Here is a 21200-nt window from a genome sequence, read left to right as displayed (position 1 = left end):
CTATGACTTTTTTGTCACATTTTGGACGACACACTATAGTATGACTTTTTTGTCACATTTTGGACCACATACTATAGTATGACTTTTTTGTCACATTTTGGACCACATACTATAGTATGACTTTTTTGTCACATTTTGGACGACATACTATAGTATGACTTTTTTGTCACATTTTGGACGACATGCTAACCTATGACTTTTTTGTCACATTTTGGACGACATACTATAGTATGACTTTTTATTCACATTTCGGACGACATACTAACCTATGACTTTTTAATCACATTTCCGACGACATACAATAGTATGACATTTTGTCACATTTTCGACGACATACTAAAGTATGACTTGTTATGCCATTTTTTTCTTTGCTAAATAATGACATCGTTGTTGGCAGGATTCGAACCTGCGCGGGGAGACCCCAATGGATTTCTAATCCATCGCCTTAACCACTCGGCCACAACAACACATTTGACAGTGATTTAATGTCAAATTTTGGACGACATACTATACTAGGACTTTTTTGACTGATTTTGGACGACATACTATACTATGACTTTTATGACTGATTTTGGACGACATACTATACTATGACTTTTTTTGACTGATTTTGGACGACATACTAACCTATGACTTTTTTGTCACATTTTGGACGACATACTATAGTATGACTTTTTTGTCACATTTTGGACGACATACTATAGTATGACTTTTTTGTCACATTTTGGACGACACACTAACCTATGACTTTTTTGTCACATTTTGGACGACATACTATAGTATGACTTTTTTGTCACATTTTGGACGACATACTATAGTATGACTTTTTATTCACATTTCGGACGACATACTAACCTATGACTTTTTTGTCACATTTTGGACGACATACTAAGCTATGACTTTTTGTCACATTTTGGACGACATACTATAGTATGACTTTTTTGTCACATTTTGGACGACATACTATAGTATGACTTTTTTGTCACATTTTGGACGACATACTAACCTATGACTTTTTTGTCACATTTTGGACGACATACTAACCTATGACTTTTTTGTCACATTTTGGACCACATACTAACCTATGACTTTTTTGTCACATTTTGGACCACATACTAACCTATGACTTTTTTGTCACATTTTGGACGACATACTATAGTATGACTTTTTTGTCACATTTTGGACGACATACTATAGTATGACTTTTTTGTCACATTTTGGACGACATACTATTGTATGACTTTTTTGTCACATTTTGGACGACATACTAACCTATGACTTTTTTGTCACATTTTGGACGACATACTAACCTATGACTTTTTTGTCACATTTTGGACGACATACTATAGTATGACTTTTTTGTCACATTTTGGACGACATGCTAACCTATGACTTTTTTGTCACATTTTGGACGACATTCTATAGTATGACTTTTTTGTCACATTTTGGACGACATACTATAGTATGACTTTTTTGTCACATTTTGGACGACATACTAACCTATGACTTTTTTGTCACATTTTGGACGACATACTATAGTATGACTTTTTATTCACATTTCGGACAACATACTATATTATGACTTTTTTGTCAGATTTTGGACGACATACTAACCTATGACTTTTTTGTCACATTTTGGACCACATACTATAGTATGACTTTTTTGTCACATTTTGGACGACATACTATAGTATGACTTTTTTGTCACATTTTGGACGACATGCTAACCTATGACTTTTTTGTCACATTTTGGACGACATACTATAGTATGACTTTTTATTCACATTTCGGACGACATACTAACCTATGACTTTTTAATCACATTTCCGACGACATACAATAGTATGACATTTTGTCACATTTTCGACGACATACTAAAGTATGACTTGTTATGCCATTTTTTTCTTTGCTAAATAATGACATCGTTGTTGGCAGGATTCGAACCTGCGCGGGGAGACCCCAATGGATTTCTAATCCATCGCCTTGACCACTCGGCCACAACAACACATTTGACAGTGATTTAATGTCAAATTTTGGACGACATACTATACTAGGACTTTTTTGACTGATTTTGGACGACATACTATACTATGACTTTTATGACTGATTTTGGACGACATACTATACTATGACTTTTTTTGACTGATTTTGGACGACATACTAACCTATGACTTTTTTGTCACATTTTGGACGACATACTATAGTATGACTTTTTTGTCACATTTTGGACGACATACTATAGTATGACTTTTTTGTCACATTTTGGACGACACACTAACCTATGACTTTTTTGTCACATTTTGGACGACATACTATAGTATGACTTTTTTGTCACATTTTGGACGACATACTATAGTATGACTTTTTATTCACATTTCGGACGACATACTAACCTATGACTTTTTTGTCACATTTTGGACGACATACTAACCTATGACTTTTTGTCACATTTTGGACGACATACTATAGTATGACTTTTTTGTCACATTTTGGACGACATACTATAGTATGACTTTTTTGTCACATTTTGGACGACATACTAACCTATGACTTTTTTGTCACATTTTGGACGACATACTAACCTATGACTTTTTTGTCACATTTTGGACCACATACTAACCTATGACTTTTTTGTCACATTTTGGACCACATACTAACCTATGACTTTTTTGTCACATTTTGGACGACATACTATAGTATGACTTTTTTGTCACATTTTGGACGACATACTATAGTATGACTTTTTTGTCACATTTTGGACGACATACTATTGTATGACTTTTTTGTCACATTTTGGACGACATACTAACCTATGACTTTTTTGTCACATTTTGGACGACATACTAACCTATGACTTTTTTGTCACATTTTGGACGACATACTATAGTATGACTTTTTTGTCACATTTTGGACGACATGCTAACCTATGACTTTTTTGTCACATTTTGGACGACATTCTATAGTATGACTTTTTTGTCACATTTTGGACGACATACTATAGTATGACTTTTTTGTCACATTTTGGACGACATACTAACCTATGACTTTTTTGTCACATTTTGGACGACATACTATAGTATGACTTTTTATTCACATTTCGGACAACATACTATATTATGACTTTTTTGTCAGATTTTGGACGACATACTAACCTATGACTTTTTTGTCACATTTTGGACGACACACTAACCTATGACTTTTTTGTCACATTTTGGACGACATGCTAACCTATGACTTTTTTGTCACATTTTGGACGACATACTATAGTATGACTTTTTTGTCAGATTTTGGACGACATACTAACCTATGACATTTTTTGTCACATTTTGGACGACATACTATAGTATGACTTTTTATTCACATTTTGGACGACATACTAACCTATGACTTTTTTGTCACATTTTGGACGACATACTATAGTATGACTTTTTATTCACATTTCGGACCACATACTAACCTATGACTTTTTAATCACACTTTCGACGACATACAATAGTATGACTTTTTTGTCACATTTTGGACGACATACTAACCTATGACTTTTTTGTCACATTTTGGACGACATACTATAGTATGACTTTTTATTCACATTTCGGACGACATACTAACCTATGACTTTTTTGTCACATTTTGGACGACATACTATAGTATGACTTTTTTGTCACATTTTGGACCACATACTATAGTATGACTTTTTTGTCACATTTTGGACCACATACTAACCTATGTCTTTTTTGTCACATTTTGGACGACATACTATAGTATGACTTTTTTGTCACATTTTGGACCACATACTAACCTATGACTTTTTTGTCACATTTTGGACGACATACTATAGTATGACTTTTTTGTCACATTTTGGACGACATACTATAGTATGACTTTTTTGTCACATTTTGGACGACATACTATATTATGACTTTTTTGTCAGATTTTGGACGACATACTAACCTATGACTTTTTTGTCACATTTTGGACGACATGCTAACCTATGACTTTTTTGTCACATTTTGGACGACATACTAACCTATGACTTTTTTGTCACATTTTGGACGACATGCTAACCTATGACTTTTTTGTCACATTTTGGACGACATACTATAGTATGACTTTTTTGTCACATTTTGGACGACATACTATAGTATGACTTTTTTGTCACATTTTGGACGACATATTAACCTATGACTTTTTTGTCACATTTTGGACGACATACTAACCTATGACTTTTTTGTCACATTTTGGACGACATACTATAGTATGACTTTTTATTCACATTTCGGACGACATACTAACCTATGACTTTTTAATCACATTTTGGACGACATACTTTTTTGTCACATTTTGGACGACATACTAACCTATGACTTTTTTGTCACATTTTGGACGACATGCTAACCTATGACTTTTTTGTCAAATTTTGGACGACATACTATAGTATGACTTTTATGACTGATTTTGGACGACATACTATACTATGACTTTTTTGTCAGATTTTGGACGACATACTAACCTATGACTTTTTTGTCACATTTTGGACGACATACTATAGTATGACTTTTTATTCACATTTCGGACGACATACTAACCTATGACTTTTTAATCACATTTTCGACGACATTCAATAGTATGACTTTTTTGTCACATTTTGGACGACATACTAACCTATGACTTTTTTGTCACATTTTGGACGACATACTATAGTATGACTTTTTATTCACATTTCGGACGACATACTAACCTATGACTTTTTAATCACATTTTGGACGACATACTATCGTATGACTTTTTTGTCACATTTTGGACCACATACTATAGTATGACTTTTTTGTCACATTTTGGACCACATACTATAGTATGACTTTTTTGTCACATTTTGGACGACATACTATAGTATGACTTTTTATTCACATTTCGGACGACATACTAACCTATGACTTTTTAATCACATTTTGGACGACATACTATAGTATGACTTTTTTGTCACATTTTGGACGACATACTTTTTTGTCACATTTTGGACGACATACTAACCTATGACTTTTTTGTCACATTTTGGACGACATGCTAACCTATGACTTTTTTGTCAAATTTTGGACGACATACTATAGTATGACTTTTATGACTGATTTTGGACGACATACTATACTATGACTTTTTTGTCAGATTTTGGACGACATACTAACCTATGACTTTTTTGTCACATTTTGGACGACATACTATAGTATGACTTTTTATTCACATTTCGTAGACATACTAACCTATGACTTTTTAATCACATTTTCGACGACATACAATAGTATGACTTTTTTGTCACATTTTGGACGACATACTAACCTATGACTTTTTTGTCACATTTTGGACGACATACTATAGTATGACTTTTTATTCACATTTCGGACGACATACTAACCTATGACTTTTTTGTCACATTTTGGACGACATACTATAGTATGACTTTTTTGTCACATTTTGGACCACATACTATAGTATGACTTTTTTGTCACATTTTGGACCACATACTATAGTATGACTTTTTTGTCACATTTTGGACGACATACTATAGTATGACTTTTTTGTCACATTTTGGACGACATGCTAACCTATGACTTTTTTGTCACATTTTGGACGACATACTATAGTATGACTTTTTATTCACATTTCGGACGACATACTAACCTATGACTTTTTAATCACATTTCCGACGACATACAATAGTATGACATTTTGTCACATTTTCGACGACATACTAAAGTATGACTTGTTATGCCATTTTTTCTTTGCTAAATAATGACATCGTTGTTGGCAGGATTCGAACCTGCGCGGGGAGACCCCAATGGATTTCTAATCCATCGCCTTAACCACTCGGCCACAACAACACATTTGACAGTGATTTAATGTCAAATTTTGGACGACATACTATACTAGGACTTTTTTGACTGATTTTGGACGACATACTATACTATGACTTTTTTTGACTGATTTTGGACGACATACTAACCTATGACTTTTTTGTCACATTTTGGACGACATACTATAGTATGACTTTTTTGTCACATTTTGGACGACATACTATAGTATGACTTTTTTGTCACATTTTGGACGACACACTAACCTATGACTTTTTTGTCACATTTTGGACGACATACTATAGTATGACTTTTTTGTCACATTTTGGACGACATACTATAGTATGACTTTTTTGTCACATTTTGGACGACATACTATTGTATGACTTTTTTGTCACATTTCGGACGACATACTAACCTATGACTTTTTTGTCACATTTTGGACGACATACTAACCTATGACTTTTTTGTCACATTTTGGACCACATACTATAGTATGACTTTTTTGTCACATTTTGGACCACATACTATAGTATGACTTTTTTGTCACATTTTGGACGACATACTATAGTATGACTTTTTATTCACATTTCGGACGACATACTAACCTATGACTTTTTAATCACATTTTGGACGACATACTATAGTATGACTTTTTTGTCACATTTTGGACGACATACTTTTTTGTCACATTTTGGACGACATACTAACCTATGACTTTTTTGTCACATTTTGGACGACATGCTAACCTATGACTTTTTTGTCACATTTTGGACGACATACTATAGTATGACTTTTTATTCACATTTCGGACGACATACTAACCTATGACTTTTTAATCACATTTTCAACGACATACAATAGTATGACTTTTTTGTCACATTTTGGACGACATACTAACCTATGACTTTTTTGTCACATTTTGGACGACATACTATAGTATGACTTTTTATTCACATTTCGGACGACATACTAACCTATGACTTTTTTGTCACATTTTGGACGACACACTATAGTATGACTTTTTTGTCACATTTTGGACCACATACTATAGTATGACTTTTTTGTCACATTTTGGACCACATACTATAGTATGACTTTTTTGTCACATTTTGGACGACATACTATAGTATGACTTTTTTGTCACATTTTGGACGACATGCTAACCTATGACTTTTTTGTCACATTTTGGACGACATACTATAGTATGACTTTTTATTCACATTTCGGACGACATACTAACCTATGACTTTTTAATCACATTTCCGACGACATACAATAGTATGACATTTTGTCACATTTTCGACGACATACTAAAGTATGACTTGTTATGCCATTTTTTTCTTTGCTAAATAATGACATCGTTGTTGGCAGGATTCGAACCTGCGCGGGGAGACCCCAATGGATTTCTAATCCATCGCCTTAACCACTCGGCCACAACAACACATTTGACAGTGATTTAATGTCAAATTTTGGACGACATACTATACTAGGACTTTTTTGACTGATTTTGGACGACATACTATACTATGACTTTTATGACTGATTTTGGACGACATACTATACTATGACTTTTTTTGACTGATTTTGGACGACATACTAACCTATGACTTTTTTGTCACATTTTGGACGACATACTATAGTATGACTTTTTTGTCACATTTTGGACGACATACTATAGTATGACTTTTTTGTCACATTTTGGACGACACACTAACCTATGACTTTTTTGTCACATTTTGGACGACATACTATAGTATGACTTTTTTGTCACATTTTGGACGACATACTATAGTATGACTTTTTATTCACATTTCGGACGACATACTAACCTATGACTTTTTTGTCACATTTTGGACGACATACTAACCTATGACTTTTTGTCACATTTTGGACGACATACTATAGTATGACTTTTTTGTCACATTTTGGACGACATACTATAGTATGACTTTTTTGTCACATTTTGGACGACATACTAACCTATGACTTTTTTGTCACATTTTGGACGACATACTAACCTATGACTTTTTTGTCACATTTTGGACGACATACTAACCTATGACTTTTTTGTCACATTTTGGACCACATACTAACCTATGACTTTTTTGTCACATTTTGGACCACATACTAACCTATGACTTTTTTGTCACATTTTGGACGACATACTAACCTATGACTTTTTTGTCACATTTTGGACGACATACTAACCTATGACTTTTTTGTCACATTTTGGACGACATACTAACCTATGACTTTTTTGTCACATTTTGGACGACATACTATAGTATGACTTTTTTGTCACATTTTGGACGACATGCTAACCTATGACTTTTTTGTCACATTTTGGACGACATTCTATAGTATGACTTTTTTGTCACATTTTGGACGACATACTATAGTATGACTTTTTTGTCACATTTTGGACGACATACTTTAGTATGACTTTTTATTCACATTTCGGACAACATACTATATTATGACTTTTTTGTCAGATTTTGGACGACATACTAACCTATGACTTTTTTGTCACATTTTGGACGACACACTAACCTATGACTTTTTTGTCACATTTTGGACGACATGCTAACCTATGACTTTTTTGTCACATTTTGGACGACATACTATAGTATGACTTTTTTGTCAGATTTTGGACGACATACTAACCTATGACATTTTTTGTCACATTTTGGACGACATACTATAGTATGACTTTTTATTCACATTTTGGACGACATACTAACCTATGACTTTTTTGTCACATTTTGGACGACATACTATAGTATGACTTTTTATTCACATTTCGGACCACATACTAACCTATGACTTTTTAATCACACTTTCGACGACATACAATAGTATGACTTTTTTGTCACATTTTGGACGACATACTAACCTATGACTTTTTTGTCACATTTTGGACGACATACTATAGTATGACTTTTTATTCACATTTCGGACGACATACTAACCTATGACTTTTTTGTCACATTTTGGACGACATACTATAGTATGACTTTTTTGTCACATTTTGGACCACATACTATAGTATGACTTTTTTGTCACATTTTGGACCACATACTAACCTATGTCTTTTTTGTCACATTTTGGACGACATACTATAGTATGACTTTTTTGTCACATTTTGGACCACATACTATAGTATGACTTTTTTGTCACATTTTGGACCACATACTAACCTATGTCTTTTTTGTCACATTTTGGACGACATACTATAGTATGACTTTTTTGTCACATTTTGGACCACATACTAACCTATGACTTTTTTGTCACATTTTGGACGACATACTATAGTATGACTTTTTTGTCACATTTTGGACGACATACTATAGTATGACTTTTTTGTCACATTTTGGACGACATACTATATTATGACTTTTTTGTCAGATTTTGGACGACATACTAACCTATGACTTTTTTGTCACATTTTGGACGACATACTAACCTATGACTTTTTTGTCACATTTTGGACGACATGCTAACCTATGACTTTTTTGTCACATTTTGGACGACATACTATAGTATGACTTTTTTGTCACATTTTGGACGACATACTATAGTATGACTTTTTTGTCACATTTTGGACGACATACTAACCTATGACTTTTTTGTCACATTTTGGACGACATACTATAGTATGACTTTTTATTCACATTTCGGACGACATACTAACCTATGACTTTTTAATCACATTTTGGACGACATACTATAGTATGACTTTTTTGTCACATTTTGGACGACATACTTTTTTGTCACATTTTGGACGACATACTAACCTATGACTTTTTTGTCACATTTTGGACGACATGCTAACCTATGACTTTTTTGTCAAATTTTGGACGACATACTATAGTTTGACTTTTATGACTGATTTTGGACGACATACTATACTATGACTTTTTTGTCAGATTTTGGACGACATACTATACTATGACTTTTTTGTCAGATTTTGGACGACATACTAACCTATGACTTTTTTGTCACATTTTGGACGACATACTATAGTATGACTTTTTATTCACATTTCGGACGACATACTAACCTATGACTTTTTAATCACATTTTCGACGACATACAATAGTATGACTTTTTTGTCACATTTTGGACGACATACTAACCTATGACTTTTTTGTCACATTTTGGACGACATACTATAGTATGACTTTTTATTCACATTTCGGACGACATACTAACCTATGACTTTTTTGTCACATTTTGGACGACATACTATAGTATGACTTTTTTGTCACATTTTGGACCACATACTATAGTATGACTTTTTTGTCACATTTTGGACCACATACTATAGTATGACTTTTTTGTCACATTTTGGACGACATACTATAGTATGACTTTTTTGTCACATTTTCGACGACATACTATAGTATGACTTTTTTGTCACATTTTGGACCACATACTAACCTATGACTTTTTTGTCACATTTTGGACGACATACTATACTAGGACTTTTTTGACTGATTTTGGACGACATACTATACTATGACTTTTATGACTGATTTTGGACGACATACTAACCTATGACTTTTTTGTCACATTTTGGACGACATACTATAGTATGACTTTTTTGTCACATTTTGGACGACATACTAACCTATGACTTTTTTGTCACATTTTGGACGACATACTATAGTATGACTTTTTTGTCACATTTTGGACGACATACTAAAGTATGACTTTTTTGTCACATTTTGGACGACATACTAACCTATGACTTTTTTTGTCACATTTTGGACCACATACTAACCTATGACTTTTTTGTCACATTTTGGACCACATACTAACCTATGACTTTTTTGTCACATTTTCGACGACATACTATAGTATGACTTTTTTGTCACATTTTCGACGACATACTAACCTATGACTTTTTAATCACATTTCGGACGACATACTATAGTATGACTTTTTTGTCACATTTTGGACGACATACTAACCTATGACTTTTTTGTCACATTTTGGACGACATGCTAACCTATGACTTTTTTGTCACATTTTGGACGACATACTATAGTATGACTTTTTTGTCACATTTTGGATGACATACTATAGTATGACTTTTTTGTCAGATTTTGGACGACATACTAACCTATGACTTTTTTGTCACATTCTGGACGACATACTATAGTATGACTTTTTATTCACATTTCGGACGACATACTAACCTATGACTTCTTAATCACATTTTGGACGACATACTATAGTATGACTTTTTTGTCACATTTTGGACGACATACTAACCTATGACTTTTTTGTCACATTTTGGACGACACACTAACCTATGACTTTTTTGTCACATTTTGGACGACATGCTAACCTATGACTTTTTGTCACATTTTGGACGACATACTATAGTATGACTTTTTTGTCACATTTTGGACGACATACTATAGTATGACTTTTTTGTCACATTTTGGACCACATACTAATCTATAACTTTTTTGTCACATTTTGGACCACATACTATAGTATGACTTTTTTGTCACATTTTGGACGACATACTATAGTATGACTTTTTATTCACATTTCGGACGACATACTAACCTATGACTTCTTCATCACATTTTGGACGACATACTATAGTATGACTATTTTGTCACATTTTGGACGACATACTAACCTATGACTTTTTTGTCACATTTTGGACGACACACTAACCTATGACTTTTTTGTCACATTTTGGACGACATGCTAACCTATGACTTTTTTGTCACATTTTGGACGACATACTATAGTATGACTTTTTTGTCACATTTTGGACGACATACTATAGTATGACTTTTTTGTCAGATTTTGGACGACATACTAACCTATGACATTTTTTGTCACATTTTGGACGACATACTATAGTATGACTTTTTATTCACATTTTGGACGACATACTAACCAATGACTTTTTTGTCACATTTTGGACGACATACTATAGTATGACTTTTTATTCACATTTCGGACCACATACTAACCTATGACTTTTTTGTCACATTTTGGACGACATACTAACCTATGACTTTTTTGTCACATTTTGGACGACATACTAACCTATGACTTTTTTGTCACATTTTGGACGACATGCTAACCTATGACTTTTTTGTCACATTTTGGACGACATACTATAGTATGACTTTTTATTCACATTTCGGACCACATACTAACCTATGACTTTTTTGTCACATTTTGGACGACATACTAACCTATGACTTTTTTGTCACATTTTGGACGACATACTAACCTATGACTTTTTTGTCACATTTTGGACGACATGCTAACCTATGACTTTTTTGTCACATTTTGGACGACATACTATCGTATGACTTTTTTGTCACATTTTGGACCACATACTAACCTATGACTTTTTTGTCACATTTTGGACGACATACTATAGTATGACTTTTTTGTCACATTTTGGACGACATACTATAGTATGACTTTTTTGTCACATTTTGGACGACATACTATATTATGACTTTTTTGTCAGATTTTGGACGACATACTAACCTATGACTTTTTTGTCACATTTTGGACGACATACTAACCTATGACTTTTTTGTCACATTTTGGACGACATACTATAGTATGACTTTTTTGTCACATTTTGGACGACATACTATAGTATGACTTTTTTGTCACATTTTGGACGACATGCTAACCTATGACTTTTTTGTCACATTTTGGACGACATACTATAGTATGACTTTTTATTCACATTTCGGACGACATACTAACCTATGACTTTTTAATCACATTTCCGACGACATACAATAGTATGACATTTTGTCACATTTTCGACGACATACTAAAGTATGACTTGTTATGCCATTTTTTTCTTTGCTAAATAATGACATCGTTGTTGGCAGGATTCAAACCTGCGCGGGGAGACCCCAATGGATTTCTAATCCATCGCCTTAACCACTCGGCCACAACAACACATTTGACAGTGATTTAATGTCAAATTTTGGACGACATACTATACTAGGACTTTTTTGACTGATTTTGGACGACATACTATAGTATGACTTTTATGACTGATTTTGGACGACATACTATACTATGACTTTTTTTGACTGATTTTGGACGACATACTAACCTATGACTTTTTTGTCACATTTTGGACGACATACTAACCTATGACTTTTTTGTCACATTTTGGACGACATACTAACCTATGACTTTTTTGTCACATTTTGGACCACATACTAACCTATGACTTTTTTGTCACATTTTGGACCACATACTAACCTATGACTTTTTTGTCACATTTTCGACGACATACTATAGTATGACTTTTTTGTCACATTTTGGACCACATACTAACCTATGACTTTTTTGTCACATTTTCGACGACATACTATAGTATGACTTTTTTGTCACATTTTGGACGACATACTAACCTATGACTTTTTTGTCACATTTTGGACGACATGCTAACCTATGACTTTTTTGTCACATTTTGGACGACATACTATAGTATGACTTTTTTGTCAGATTTTGGACGACATACTAACCTATGACTTTTTTGTCACATTTTGGACGACATACTATAGTATGACTTTTTATTCACATTTCGGACGACATACTAACCTATGACTTTTTAATCACATTTTGGACGACATACTATAGTATGACTTTTTTGTCACATTTTGGACGACATACTAACCTCTGACTTTTTTGTCACATTTTGGACGACATACTAACCTATGACTTTTTTGTCACATTTTGGACGACATGCTAACCTATGACTTTTTTGTCAAATTTTGGACGACATACTATAGTATGACTTTTATGACTGATTTTGGACGACATACTATACTATGACTTTTTTGTCAGATTTTGGACGACATACTAACCTATGAATTTTTTGTCACATTTTGGACGACATACTATAGTATGACTTTTTATTCACATTTCGGACGACATACTAACCTATGACTTTTTAATCACATTTTCGACGACATACAATAGTATGACTTTTTATTCACATTTCGGACGACATACTAACCTATGACTTTTTTGTCACATTTTGGACGACATACTATAGTATGACTTTTTATTCACATTTCGGACGACATACTAACCTATGACTTTTTTGTCACATTTTGGACGACATACTAACCTATGACTTTTTTGTCACATTTTGGACGACATACTATAGTATGACTTTTTTGTCACATTTTGGACCACATACTATAGTATGACTTTTTTGTCACATTTTGGACCACATACTATAGTATGACTTTTTTGTCACATTTTGGACGACATACTATAGTATGACTTTTTTGTCACATTTTGGACGACATGCTAACCTATGACTTTTTTGTCACATTTTGGACGACATACTATAGTATGACTTTTTATTCACATTTCGGACGACATACTAACCTATGACTTTTTAATCACATTTCCGACGACATACAATAGTATGACATTTTGTCACATTTTCGACGACATACTAAAGTATGACTTGTTATGCCATTTTTTTCTTTGCTAAATAATGACATCGTTGTTGGCAGGATTCGAACCTGCGCGGGGAGACCCCAATGGATTTCTAATCCATCGCCTTAACCACTCGGCCACAACAACACATTTGACAGTGATTTAATGTCAAATTTTGGACGACATACTATACTAGGACTTTTTTGACTGATTTTGGACGACATACTATACTATGACTTTTATGACTGATTTTGGACGACATACTATACTATGACTTTTTTTGACTGATTTTGGACGACATACTAACCTATGACTTTTTTGTCACATTTTGGACGACATACTATAGTATGACTTTTTTGTCACATTTTGGACGACATACTAACCTATGACTTTTTTGTCACATTTTGGACGACATACAATAGTATGACTTTTTTGTCACATTTTGGACGACATACTAACCTATGACTTTTTTGTCACATTTTGGACGACATACAATAGTATGACTTTTTTGTCACATTTTGGACGACATACTATAGTATGACTTTTTTGTCACATTTTGGACGACATACTAACCTATGACTTTTTTGTCACATTTTGGACGACATACTAACCTATGACTTTTTTGTCACATTTGGACCACATACTAACCTATGACTTTTTTGTCACATTTTCGACGACATACTATAGTATGACTTTTTTGTCACATTTTCGACGACATACTATAGTATGACTTTTTTGTCACATTTTGGACGACATACTAACCTATGACTTTTTTGTCACATTTTGGACGACATACTAACCTATGACTTTTTTGTCACATTTTGGACGACATGCTAACCTATGACTTTTTTGTCACATTTTGGACGACATACTATAGTATGACTTTTTTGTCAGATTTTGGACGACATACTAACCTATGACTTTTTTGTCACATTTTGGACGACATACTATAGTATGACTTTTTATTCACATTTCGGACGACATACTAACCTATGACTTTTTAATCACATTTTGGACGACATACTATAGTATGACTTTTTTGTCACATTTTGGACGACATACTAACCTCTGACTTTTTTGTCACATTTTGGACGACATACTAACCTATGACTTTTTTGTCACATTTTGGACGACATGCTAACCTATGACTTTTTTGTCAAATTTTGGACGACATACTATAGTATGACTTTTATGACTGATTTTGGACGACATACTATACTATGACTTTTTTGTCAGATTTTGGACGACATACTAACCTATGAATTTTTTGTCACATTTTGGACGACATACTATAGTATGACTTTTTATTCACATTTCGGACGACATACTAACCTATGACTTTTTAATCACATTTTCGACGACATACAATAGTATGACTTTTTATTCACATTTCGGACGACATACTAACCTATGACTTTTTTGTCACATTTTGGACGACATACTATAGTATGACTTTTTATTCACATTTCGGACGACATACTAACCTATGACTTTTTTGTCACATTTTGGACGACATGCTAACCTATGACTTTTTTGTCACATTTTGGACGACATACTATAGTATGACTTTTTATTCACATTTCGGACGACATACTAACCTATGACTTTTTAATCACATTTCCGACGACATACAATAGTATGACATTTTGTCACATTTTCGACGACATACTAAAGTATGACTTGTTATGCCATTTTTTTCTTTGCTAAATAATGACATCGTTGTTGGCAGGATTCGAACCTGCGCGGGGAGACCCCAATGGATTTCTAATCCATCGCCTTAACCACTCGGCCACAACAACACATTTGACAGTGATTTAATGTCAAATTTTGGACGACATACTATACTAGGACTTTTTTGACTGATTTTGGACGACATACTATACTATGACTTTTATGACTGATTTTGGACGACATACTATACTATGACTTTTTTGTCACATTTTGGACGACATACTATAGTATGAATTTTTTGTCACATTTTGGACGACATACTAACCTATGACTTTTTTGTCACATTTTGGACGACATACTATAGTATGACTTTTTTGTCACATTTTGGACGACATACTAACCTATGACTTTTTTGTCACATTTGGACCACATACTAACCTATGACTTTTTTGTCACATTTTCGACGACATACTATAGTATGACTTTTTTGTCACATTTTCGACGACATACTATAGTATGACTTTTTTGTCACATTTTGGACGACATACTAACCTATGACTTTTTTGTCACATTTTGGACGACATACTAACCTATGACTTTTTTGTCACATTTTGGACGACATGCTAACCTATGACTTTTTTGTCACATTTTGGACGACATACTATAGTATGACTTTTTTGTCAGATTTTGGACGACATACTAACCTATGACTTTTTTGTCACATTTTGGACGACATACTATAGTATGACTTTTTATTCACATTTCGGACGACATACTAACCTATGACTTTTTAATCACATTTTGGACGACATACTATAGTATGACTTTTTTGTCACATTTTGGACGACATACTAACCTCTGACTTTTTTGTCACATTTTGGACGACATACTAACCTATGACTTTTTTGTCACATTTTGGACGACATGCTAACCTATGACTTTTTTGTCAAATTTTGGACGACATACTATAGTATGACTTTTATGACTGATTTTGGACGACATACTATACTATGACTTTTTTGTCAGATTTTGGACGACATACTAACCTATGAATTTTTTGTCACATTTTGGACGACATACTATAGTATGACTTTTTATTCACATTTCGGACGACATACTAACCTATGACTTTTTAATCACATTTTCGACGACATACAATAGTATGACTTTTTATTCACATTTCGGACGACATACTAACCTATGACTTTTTTGTCACATTTTGGACGACATACTATAGTATGACTTTTTATTCACATTTCGGACGACATACTAACCTATGACTTTTTTGTCACATTTTGGACGACATGCTAACCTATGACTTTTTTGTCACATTTTGGACGACATACTATAGTATGACTTTTTATTCACATTTCGGACGACATACTAACCTATGACTTTTTAATCACATTTCCGACGACATACAATAGTATGACATTTTGTCACATTTTCGACGACATACTAAAGTATGACTTGTTATGCCATTTTTTTCTTTGCTAAATAATGACATCGTTGTTGGCAGGATTCGAACCTGCGCGGGGAGACCCCAATGGATTTCTAATCCATCGCCTTAACCACTCGGCCACAACAACACATTTGACAGTGATTTAATGTCAAATTTTGGACGACATACTATACTAGGACTTTTTTGACTGATTTTGGACGACATACTATACTATGACTTTTATGACTGATTTTGGACGACATACTATACTATGACTTTTTTGTCACATTTTGGACGACATACTATAGTATGAATTTTTTGTCACATTTTGGACGACATACTAACCTATGACTTTTTTGTCACATTTTGGACGACATACTATAGTATGACTTTTTTGTCACATTTTGGACGACATACTAACCTATGACTTTTTTGTCACATTTTGGACCACATACTAACCTATGACTTTTTTGTCACATTTTCGACGACATACTATAGTATGACTTTTTTGTCACATTTTGGACGACATACTAACCTATGACTTTTTAATCACATTTCGGACGACATACTATAGTATGACTTTTTTGTCACATTTTGGACGACATACTAACCTATGACTTTTTTGTCACATTTTGGACGACATACTAACCTATGACTTTTTTGTCACATTTTGGACGACATGCTAACCTATGACTTTTTTGTCACATTTTGGACGACATACTATAGTATGATTTTTTGTCACATTTTGGATGACATACTATAGTATGACTTTTTTGTCAGATTTTGGACGACATACTAACCTATGACTTTTTTGTCACATTCTGGACGACATACTATAGTATGACTTTTTATTCACATTTCGGACGACATACTAACCTATGACTTTTTTGTCACATTTTGGACGACATACTTTAGTATGACTTTTTTGTCACATTTTGGACCACATACTAACCTATGACTTTTTTGTCAAATTGTGGACCACATACTATAGTATGACTTTTTTGTCACATTTTGGACGACATACTATAGTATGACTTTTTTGTCACATTTTGGACGACATACTATAGTATGACTTTTTTGTCACATTTTGGACGACATACTAACCTATGACTTTTTTGTCACATTTTGGACCACATACTAATCTATAACTTTTTTGTCACATTTTGGACGACATACTAACCTATTACTTTTTTGTCACATTTTGGACCACATACTAATCTATAACTTTTTTGTCACATTTTGGACCACATACTATAGTATGACTTTTTTGTCACATTTTGGACGACATACTATAGTATGACTTTTTATTCACATTTTGGACGACATACTAACCTATGACTTTTTTGTCACATTTTGGACGACATACTAACCTATGACTTTTTTGTCACATTTTGGACGACATGCTAACCTATGACTTTTTTGTCACATTTTGGACGACATACTATAGTATGACTTTTTTGTCACATTTTGGACGACATACTATAGTATGACTTTTTTGTCACATTTTGGACGACATACTATAGTATGACTTTTCTGTCACATTTTGGACGACATACTATAGTATGACTTTTTTGTCACATTTTGGACGACATACTATAGTATGACTTTTTTGTCACATTTTGGACGACATGCTAACCTATGACTTTTTTGTCACATTTTGGACGACATACTATAGTATGACTTTTTTGTCACATTTTGGACGACATACTATAGTATGACTTTTTTGTCACATTTTGGACGACATTACTAACCTATGACTTCTTAATCACATTTTGGACGACATACTATAGTATGACTTTTTTGTCACATTTTGGACGACATACTAACCTATGACTTTTTTGTCACATTTTGGACGACATACTATAGTATGACTTTTTTGTCACATTTTGGACGACATACTATAGTATGACTTTTTTGTCACATTTTGGACCACATACTAACCTATGTCTTTTTTGTCACATTTTGGACGACATACTATAGTATGACTTTTTTGTCACATTTTGGACGACATACTAACCTATGACTTTTTTGTCACATTCTGGACGACATACTATAGTATGACTTTTTATTCACATTTCGGACGACATACTAACCTATGACTTTTTTGTCACATTTTGGACGACATACTTTAGTATGACTTTTTTGTCACATTTTGGACCACATACTAACCTATGACTTTTTTGTCAAATTTTGGACCACATACTATAGTATGACTTTTTTGTCACATTTTGGACGACATACTATAGTATGACTTTTTTGTCACATTTTGGACGACATACTATAGTATGACTTTTTTGTCACATTTTGGACGACATACTAACCTATGACTTTTTTGTCACATTTTGGACCACATACTAATCTATAACTTTTTTGTCACATTTTGGACGACATACTAACCTATGACTTTTTTGTCACATTTTGGACCACATACTAATCTATAACTTTTTTGTCACATTTTGGACCACATACTATAGTATGACTTTTTTGTCACATTTTGGACGACATACTATAGTATGACTTTTTATTCACATTTTGGACGACATACTAACCTATGACTTTTTTGTCACATTTTGGACGACATACTAACCTATGACTTTTTTGTCACATTTTGGACGACATGCTAACCTATGACTTTTTTGTCACATTTTGGACGACATACTATAGTATGACTTTTTTGTCACATTTTGGACGACATACTATAGTATGACTTTTTTGTCACATTTTGGACGACATACTATAGTATGACTTTTTTGTCACATTTTGGACCACATACTAACCTATGTCTTTTTTGTCACATTTTGGACGACATACTATAGTATGACTTTTTTGTCACATTTTGGACGACATACTAACCTATGACTTTTTTGTCACATTTTGGACGACATACTATAGTATGACTTTTTTGTCACATTTTGGACGACATACTATAGTATGACTTTTTTGTCACATTTTGGACGACATACTATAGTATGACTTTTTTGTCAGATTTTGGACGACATACTAACCTATGACTTTTTTGTCACATTTTGGACGACATACTAACCTATGACTTTTTTGTCACATTTTGGACCACATACTAATCTATAACTTTTTTGTCACATTTTGGACGACATACTAACCTATGACTTTTTTGTCACATTTTGGACCACATACTAATCTATAACTTTTTTGTCACATTTTGGACCACATACTATAGTATGACTTTTTTGTCACATTTTGGACGACATACTATAGTATGACTTTTTATTCACATTTTGGACGACATACTAACCTATGACTTTTTTGTCACATTTTGGACGACATACTAACCTATGACTTTTTTGTCACATTTTGGACGACATGCTAACCTATGACTTTTTTGTCACATTTTGGACGACATACTATAGTATGACTTTTTTGTCACATTTTGGACGACATACTATAGTATGACTTTTTTGTCACATTTTGGACGACATACTATAGTATGACTTTTTTGTCAGATTTTGGACGACATACTAACCTATGACTTTTTTGTCACATTTTGGACGACATACTATAGTATGACTTTTTTGTCACATTTTGGACGACATACTATAGTATGACTTTTTTGTCACATTTTGGACGACATACTAACCTATGACTTTTTTGTCACATTTTGGACGACATACTATAGTATGACTTTTTTGTCACATTTTGGACGACATGCTAACCTATGACTTTTTTGTCACATTTTGGACGACATACTATAGTATGACTTTTTTGTCACATTTTGGACGACATACTATAGTATGACT

At 33.4% G+C, this 21200-nt stretch overlaps 8 non-coding genes across 8 annotated transcripts; all 8 read right to left on the bottom strand.

Moving 5' to 3' along the window:
- Positions 1–385: 385 nt before the first annotated feature.
- On the bottom strand, positions 386–467 carry trnas-aga (transfer RNA serine (anticodon AGA)). The gene has a single exon. It is a non-coding gene; the product is annotated as a tRNA-Ser (tRNA).
- Positions 468–1923: 1456 nt separating this feature from the next.
- trnas-aga (transfer RNA serine (anticodon AGA)) lies at positions 1924–2005 on the bottom strand. The gene has a single exon. It is a non-coding gene; the product is annotated as a tRNA-Ser (tRNA).
- Positions 2006–5794: 3789 nt separating this feature from the next.
- trnas-aga (transfer RNA serine (anticodon AGA)) lies at positions 5795–5876 on the bottom strand. Its single transcript has one exon. It is a non-coding gene; the product is annotated as a tRNA-Ser (tRNA).
- Positions 5877–7208: 1332 nt separating this feature from the next.
- trnas-aga (transfer RNA serine (anticodon AGA)) lies at positions 7209–7290 on the bottom strand. Its single transcript has one exon. It is a non-coding gene; the product is annotated as a tRNA-Ser (tRNA).
- A 5437-nt stretch (positions 7291–12727) lies between these two features.
- On the bottom strand, positions 12728–12809 carry trnas-aga (transfer RNA serine (anticodon AGA)). The gene has a single exon. It is a non-coding gene; the product is annotated as a tRNA-Ser (tRNA).
- A 1571-nt stretch (positions 12810–14380) lies between these two features.
- On the bottom strand, positions 14381–14462 carry trnas-aga (transfer RNA serine (anticodon AGA)). Its single transcript has one exon. It is a non-coding gene; the product is annotated as a tRNA-Ser (tRNA).
- Positions 14463–16032: 1570 nt separating this feature from the next.
- trnas-aga (transfer RNA serine (anticodon AGA)) lies at positions 16033–16114 on the bottom strand. Its single transcript has one exon. It is a non-coding gene; the product is annotated as a tRNA-Ser (tRNA).
- A 1379-nt stretch (positions 16115–17493) lies between these two features.
- Positions 17494–17575, bottom strand: trnas-aga (transfer RNA serine (anticodon AGA)). The gene has a single exon. It is a non-coding gene; the product is annotated as a tRNA-Ser (tRNA).
- Positions 17576–21200: the final 3625 nt, after the last annotated feature.

Source organism: Solea solea, chromosome 19, assembly GCF_958295425.1.
Source record: "Solea solea chromosome 19, fSolSol10.1, whole genome shotgun sequence".
In the NCBI taxonomy this organism is placed as follows: Eukaryota; Metazoa; Chordata; class Actinopteri; order Pleuronectiformes; family Soleidae; genus Solea; species Solea solea.
The sequence above is the reverse complement of the archived record's forward strand: the minus strand, read 5'-3'. Positions and strand labels throughout refer to the sequence as shown.